The following is a 6,569-nucleotide window of genomic DNA, read 5'->3' on the forward strand; positions in this document are numbered from 1 at the left end:
ACCTTCAAGGCTATTCACGGCACGCCGTTTGTCACAGAAAAACGTCAGAAGCCACTTGAATGCTCGGTTCCATGAGACCCAATAGGATGGATGAAGAAGGGTTCCCGTGATAAAGAGCCACAGAGCTAGAAGGGGCAGATAGTGCTTCCGGTGTATAGCAAGTGCAGAGAAAACCGAGTACTAGAGAGCAGATGGAGCACACTGATTTTATATAAGTAAAAGACATACAGGAAAAATAAACTAAAACTCAAAATGTCACTATGAAATCTATCTTTTTGTACAATTAATATAAACTAGCTAAAGAACAAAACCTCAGAGGACTAAAGCAAACACTAGTAAAAGTGGGTGCATGTGGGGATTGGTAGGAGCCCAGATAGGAGAAAGAATGAGGCTGGAGGAAAATTGGTGAGTACACCTTTAAGTCTACACAAAATACAGCATAAAACTTCCCACATTTGAAATCATTCTCTTATGGACTTACAAAAGGATTCATTTTATTTTTCTTTTAAAAGATTCATTTTACTATTAGTTTAGGTTCAGAATACATGTGTAAGTCTGTGTGCAGACATCAGCATGTCCATGGAGGCCAGAGGTGTAGGATTCCCTAACCCTGGGATCTGCAGTTATAGGCAGTTGTGAGCCACTCAACAGGGGTGCTGGGAATTGAAATCAGGTCCTTAACAAGAATCATGAACACTCTTAAGTGCTGAGTCAATCCCCATATTCTAAGTTATTTAGCATGAAAAAGGTGTTTAAAAAAAGAAAAAAAGGAAAATTATAAAACTAAATGGAAATGAAAGAAATAAAGAACCTAATTGTTTATGAAATTGATGATTGAACCACACAGGAGAGAACTCGTAATTAGGGACTCTGGTATCCTGACTCTGCACAAAAGTAAGGAGTGCTGAGTGTTCTCAGAAGGTGTTGTCCTGGGAATGATCCTGGAGTAGCAATTCTGAAAACATTTAGGGAAATTACAGATAAAGTGGAGGATTAAATATGTCGATGCTGGAAGCATTGGGGAGGGAAGATGTCAAATACAGAATGAGAAGGTGAGGGAGAGCGCCATGAAACTGGATTTGAACTAGAGGAAGTTTCTTTGCAAAACCATGAAATTCAAAGTCCCACCCTACTACTTCCTGGGCATCTCTCTATCCATCTCCCTGACTCCCTCTGACTCTCTATGGTTGCCTCCTGTCAACTATTTGCTTGCTCCGATTCCACTTGCTAGCTATAAAGAGCAGAGCATCTGTGAACGTTGGGTAACTTTTGAGTTATTCTACTCTCGGGAAGAAAGTTGCTAAGGCCAACTCACACGCAAGGAAGAAGAACACAAAGGGTTTAGATTCCACTATCAGGGCTGCTGAAGGCATCATCCATTGCGGAATAGACTGGCATTATGTGCCTGATACAATGGAACTAGAAAGTATACACCCTTATCCTGTAGTATTGTCAGGAGTGAGAGGAAGAAAGAGACAGAGATATGTAGAATATGGGCATTCTATAAGATGACTAGTTTGGACTCTAAAAATGCCAGCATACTGGAAAAGAAATCAAGCTGCTCTAAGCTATGGAAGATTAAATTTCTGGCCAGCACTGGGAAGCAAAGGCAAGCAGATCTCTGAGTTCAAGGCCAGCCTGGTCTATATAGCAAGCTCTAGGCCAAAGCTACATAGAGAGACCCTGTCAAAAAAAAAAAACCAAGAAAGAGAAATACAAAATTTCTCATTATAATGGGAAGCCAGGGAAACCTATGTCAAAAGCCACACTACATATAACCACCAAGTAATTTGAACACAGATCACCTATCAAACTATGTATGCTGTGTGGAACTCATTGGGTGTGGCAGTGGTTCCGTGGCTAGGAAAGAGAATTCCTTTCTTAAAAAAAGAATTTAGGAGTCAAGTGTTAGGAACCACCAGGCACGGTGGCACATGCCTTTAATTCCAGAGGCAGAGTCAGAAGGATCTCTGTGAGTTCAAGGCTAACCTTGTTTACATAGTGAGTTCCAGGACAGCCAGGGCTAAGTAGAGAGGCCCTGACTCAAAACAAGACAAAAGTGTTAGGAACCACAAAAATACAAATCCCAAGAAGTTGGTGCTTGTAAATTGGGGAAAATAGAACCTAAACTGTGGTTCAGAATAGGCATAAGCATCTTAGATATTCATTGTGCTATGAATTTTCCCAGCCTTCAAAGTTTTCCAACTGAAAGGTGGAGGCAGAAGGTGTGGATGACTGTCAGGAATGCATCCCAGCCTCCTTGGCAGGTGCTGGGCCATCCTCAAGACTAGGGGACCTCACAGCCTTCCAGTAGTTCCCAGTATACATGTTAACAATGGCCAGAGACATCCCTCACCTCACCAGGTAAAGTTTAAAATGTGTGTTCTTAGACCATGTGTGCTGCTACAGCAGAATTCCCGAGACTGGACAATGTATCACGAGCAGAAATACATTGACTACAGCTCTGGGGACTGGAAAGATGAAGTTCAAGATACCAGCATCTGTTGAGGGCCGGCTTGCTCTAATGATACAGAAGAGCAAGAGGCAAGACGGGCTAACAGATGGCTACCATCTATGAGGGCGGAGCTGCATTTCAACATTAGTTTTGGAGGAGACACTCAAGCCAGTTGGGCCTGGTGGTGCATGCCTGTAACCCTGGCACTAAGGAGGCTGAGGCAGGAGGACCATGAGTTTGGGACGAGCATGGGCTACATAGCAAATTCCCAGTCAGTGTGTGCTACATAGTGAGACTTTGTATGGAGAAAATAACTCAATGATCAGACCATACACAGGTGACCTGGAGAGTCAGCCAACGCTGTCCCTTCCTGGCTGTGTCAGGTTGCGGAACTTCTCTGACCCGCAGTTTTGTCGTTTATTAAAGTGGGAGTGACGGTGCCCACTCTACAGGACTGTGATAACGTTCTAAATGAATCCTTTCTCCCAGGCCACTTCCCACACTTCCAGTTCATCCACTCTTCAAACATTATTGTTGTGCATGCTGGGGACAAAGATGCATGTATGAATCACATCACTTCAGGGAACTCAGACGAAATTGGGGAGCCCTGTGGTCAGTCCATAACGGGGTGCGGACTTACCCTGCCAGGTTTCATGGAGGCTGTGGAGCTGGGCTGTCTGGTGCTTTTGAGAAAAGATTGTTCTCCTTCTGCAAGGACGCTCCATGGTAAAGGTATTGGGTAGTTTAGGAGTCCAGCAGGTGGCTAAACCTCCTTGGAAAAGAACTTGGCATGTGGGCAGTGCCATGTTCAGGAAATAGGTCACACATGAGCAGTATCAGGCCTGGCTGGGTGATGGTGCCTTTAAAGAAACATTCCAGGGCTGGAGAGATGGCTCAGTGGTTAAGAGCATTGCCTGCTCTTCCAAAGGTCCTGAGTTCAATTCCCGGCAACCACATGGTGGTTCACAACCATCTGAAATGAGGTCTGGTGCCCTCTTCTGGCACGCGGGCACACATAGAGGCAGAATGTTGTATACATAATAAAAATAAATAAATAAATCTTTAAAAAGAGAAACATTTCCAGAGGCCCTTTACCCCAATACAGTAAACTGTGATGTTTGATTTAGCTAACCAGAGGGAAACGTGGGGTCTTAACCTTCTCCCTCCAGGAAGGGGAAGAGAAAGTCCCAATGGGAACCAGGCCTGAAGTGCCTGCCACCTGTCGCTACATGCTATTCAGTCTCTGTTCCCCAAGCACCTAAAGCCCCAACGACAACTAAGGCTGCTTTACTTTAAGTTCTTTTTGGATATATGTAGTTCTGTGGAGCATGGTGGGGCAATCCAACACCGGGCACGGCGCAGCGCAGCAAACCGGGAGGCTCAGCTGGTTTGTTGGCTCTGTTTTCTGAGGTCCTGGGGATGGCACCAGGGCCTTGTGCATGTCATGTTGGCCCTTACGCTGAGCGACATTCTCAGCACCCTGCCAGCTGGAGAGAAACCCTGGGATCGGCTCCTCTCTCTGGCGAGCTTACCCAGCCTCCTTCTATCCTAATACCTACACATTACTGCTTAATGATAACACGTTTCGATTATATATTCACTTTCTTTTCAACTCAAGCATAAATTACATTTGATGAGATTTTTAAAGTTTATTTTTATTATTTTAAATTGTGTGTGCGTGAGTGTGAGTGTATGTAACTGGAGCTACATACAGGTGGTTGTGAGTTACCCCATGTGGGTGTTGGGACTGGAATTCAGGTCAGGAAGAGCAGGAGGCATTCTTGACGCTGAACCAGTCTCTTATTGGTTACATTTTTTTTAAAGGCAAAAGTGAGAGAACTCCAAGCATCCAGGTCCTATACCAAACTAAGAGTGTCTTCCTAAGATCTATTTCCTGCTGTTCTGATCCACCGTGTTTCCTCTGTCTTCTCTCCGTTTCTAGAAAACAAGAAAGAGAAGAAGAGAACATCGTGGTGGCATTGAGCAGGTCAGAAGAGCATCAGACCGGTGCAGGGTGGATAGTTGGTGTTTCCTCAGGGAACTGGCCCGGATCTGGTAACTGGCCTCTTGGATCAGGGGAGCCTTAGTCAGGGGAGTGCACTCTCAAGGAGGCCTTTTGCCTCTTTCCGAATCATTTTTCTAAAACAAAAAGTATGCACAAATAAGTATTTCCATCTTTATTTCAAATTCTAGGTTTCAAAGGAAATGTTAGTGTTACTCCGCAGTGCTGCAATAATATATTATTATTTCTCTTTTACAGTTCTCTCCTTAAAGTAGCAAAGCGAATATTTAAAACAGCACAAGACCCGCAGTCCCACAATTCCCCATTCAGGTTCAGGGTCTGTACTCTCCTTTCAGAATTGCGCATAACTGAAAACAATGCAAACCCCCGATGTGCTAAATGCCGCAGTCATTAAAGCATTTAAAAAAAAATTGGGGGGGGGATAAAAGATCGTTCTTGTGCTTGTGGTTATTATTTATTTATTTTTAGAAACCCCAAACAGGCTTGCTTCCTGTTCCCAGACTGACATCTGCTGGGGACCACAGGCTGGCGGGCTTGGGAGGCAGGCCCGCAGCCGGCTGCCACTCAGCGCCCTGGGGTCTCCTCGGAGCCACCCGGAAGCCTGCGCGCCTCTGGGGCGGGACCCGAGTTCGGCAACTGCCCGGGGATCTAGCAACCGAGAGAAGGCTCAGAATGATCCCGTCTTGGCACAGGATCCCCAGGTGGGTGGCTCTGTCAGGGAGCTGATGGGCAGGGAAGAGTTGGACATAATTAAACGCTTGGGCAGGATGTGTGACCCCCGTGTGATCCTCGCTCAAGTGCCACTAGGCCTGTGAACCGTTTCCTGCCTTCTGCTAGATATGTCGGCTGCATCGCTCACTTTTTTTTTTTTTTTTTTTTTTTTTTTTTTTTTTTTTTTTTTTTTTTTTTTTTTGCGTTGGTTCCTCTTTTCTGCGCATTCAGTCCTGTAAAAAAGATCCCAATTCCACTCTCTTCGTAGTTTACTATCAGGAGCCAAGCTGGCTTTGCCCTGCAGAATGAGAGTCCTTGGCCTATTTCAAGATTTATAACAGTTTATAGCAGTCTTTTCTATCACCACCACCTCCACAAGCCTGCCTCCCCAGTCTCCCCCCTCCCCTTGGGAACTAGCCTGGGAGGGTTTGCATCGCCTTCCCCACACCCACACTTCAGTGGGCTGACCCTCCTGCCCATCAGGTGAATAATCCGACCCTCCTATCTCCGACCTGTTTCCCCTCGAACGGAAAAGCTCATCTTTCTCTCTGACTGTAAGGATAAGGGGGCAGGGGTGTGGGTGTGCAAACGCGCAGGGGTGGGGTCCTGATTCCCTTGGACCTGGAGATACAGGCAGTGGGGTGTGGATGCTGAGACCTGAACTCCTCTTAACCGCAAAGGCGTCTTTCCCAGCTCCGGAGTAAAAAGGTGAATCTGAAACGTAAGGTCTGATTTGGTGCTGTGTTTTCTTTCTTTCTTTCTTTCTTTCTTTCTTTCTTTCTTTCTTTCTTTCTTTCTTTCTTTCTTTCTTTCTTTCTTTCTTTCTTCCTTCCTTCCTTCCTTCCTTCCTTCCTTCTTTTCTTTTTTCTTTTGTTTTTTTCAAGATAGGGTTTCTCCTTGTTACCCTGACTGTCTTAGAACTCTCTCTGTAGACCAGGCTGGCCTGCTTTTGCCTCCCCCCTAGTGCTGGGATTACAGGTGTGCACCACCACTGCCAGAACAGAGAGTTTCTTGTAAGAATAAATTTAACTAAAAAGAGCAAACCAGTTAAGAAAGAATAATAAACACATTGTAATATAAATGACTTTCTCTTTCATTCTTTCTTCTTTCTTTCCTTGCTTCCTTCCTTTCTCTCACTTTTTTCCATCCTTCAAAACCGAGATGGAGACTATGCATTGTCTTGGGTTCCAGTTGGAACTTGCTCAGCTGGCACTTTCCTGTGAGATAGCCCTTCACCCTCCCTCAAGGCAGACCTTCAGCTCCAGCACAACAGCTTACTCCTGCCCTTACACATTAAACTCTACCTCCTCGAAATGTTTCTTCTCTCTTCTCTCCCGGGTCCTCCTGGCCTTTCTTCCAGTCTCTGCTCAGAGCCATTCT

The sequence above is a fragment of the Myodes glareolus genome, chromosome 21 (assembly GCF_982192425.1).
Source record: "Myodes glareolus chromosome 21, mMyoGla1.1, whole genome shotgun sequence".
NCBI classification, from domain to species: domain Eukaryota; kingdom Metazoa; phylum Chordata; class Mammalia; order Rodentia; family Cricetidae; genus Myodes; species Myodes glareolus.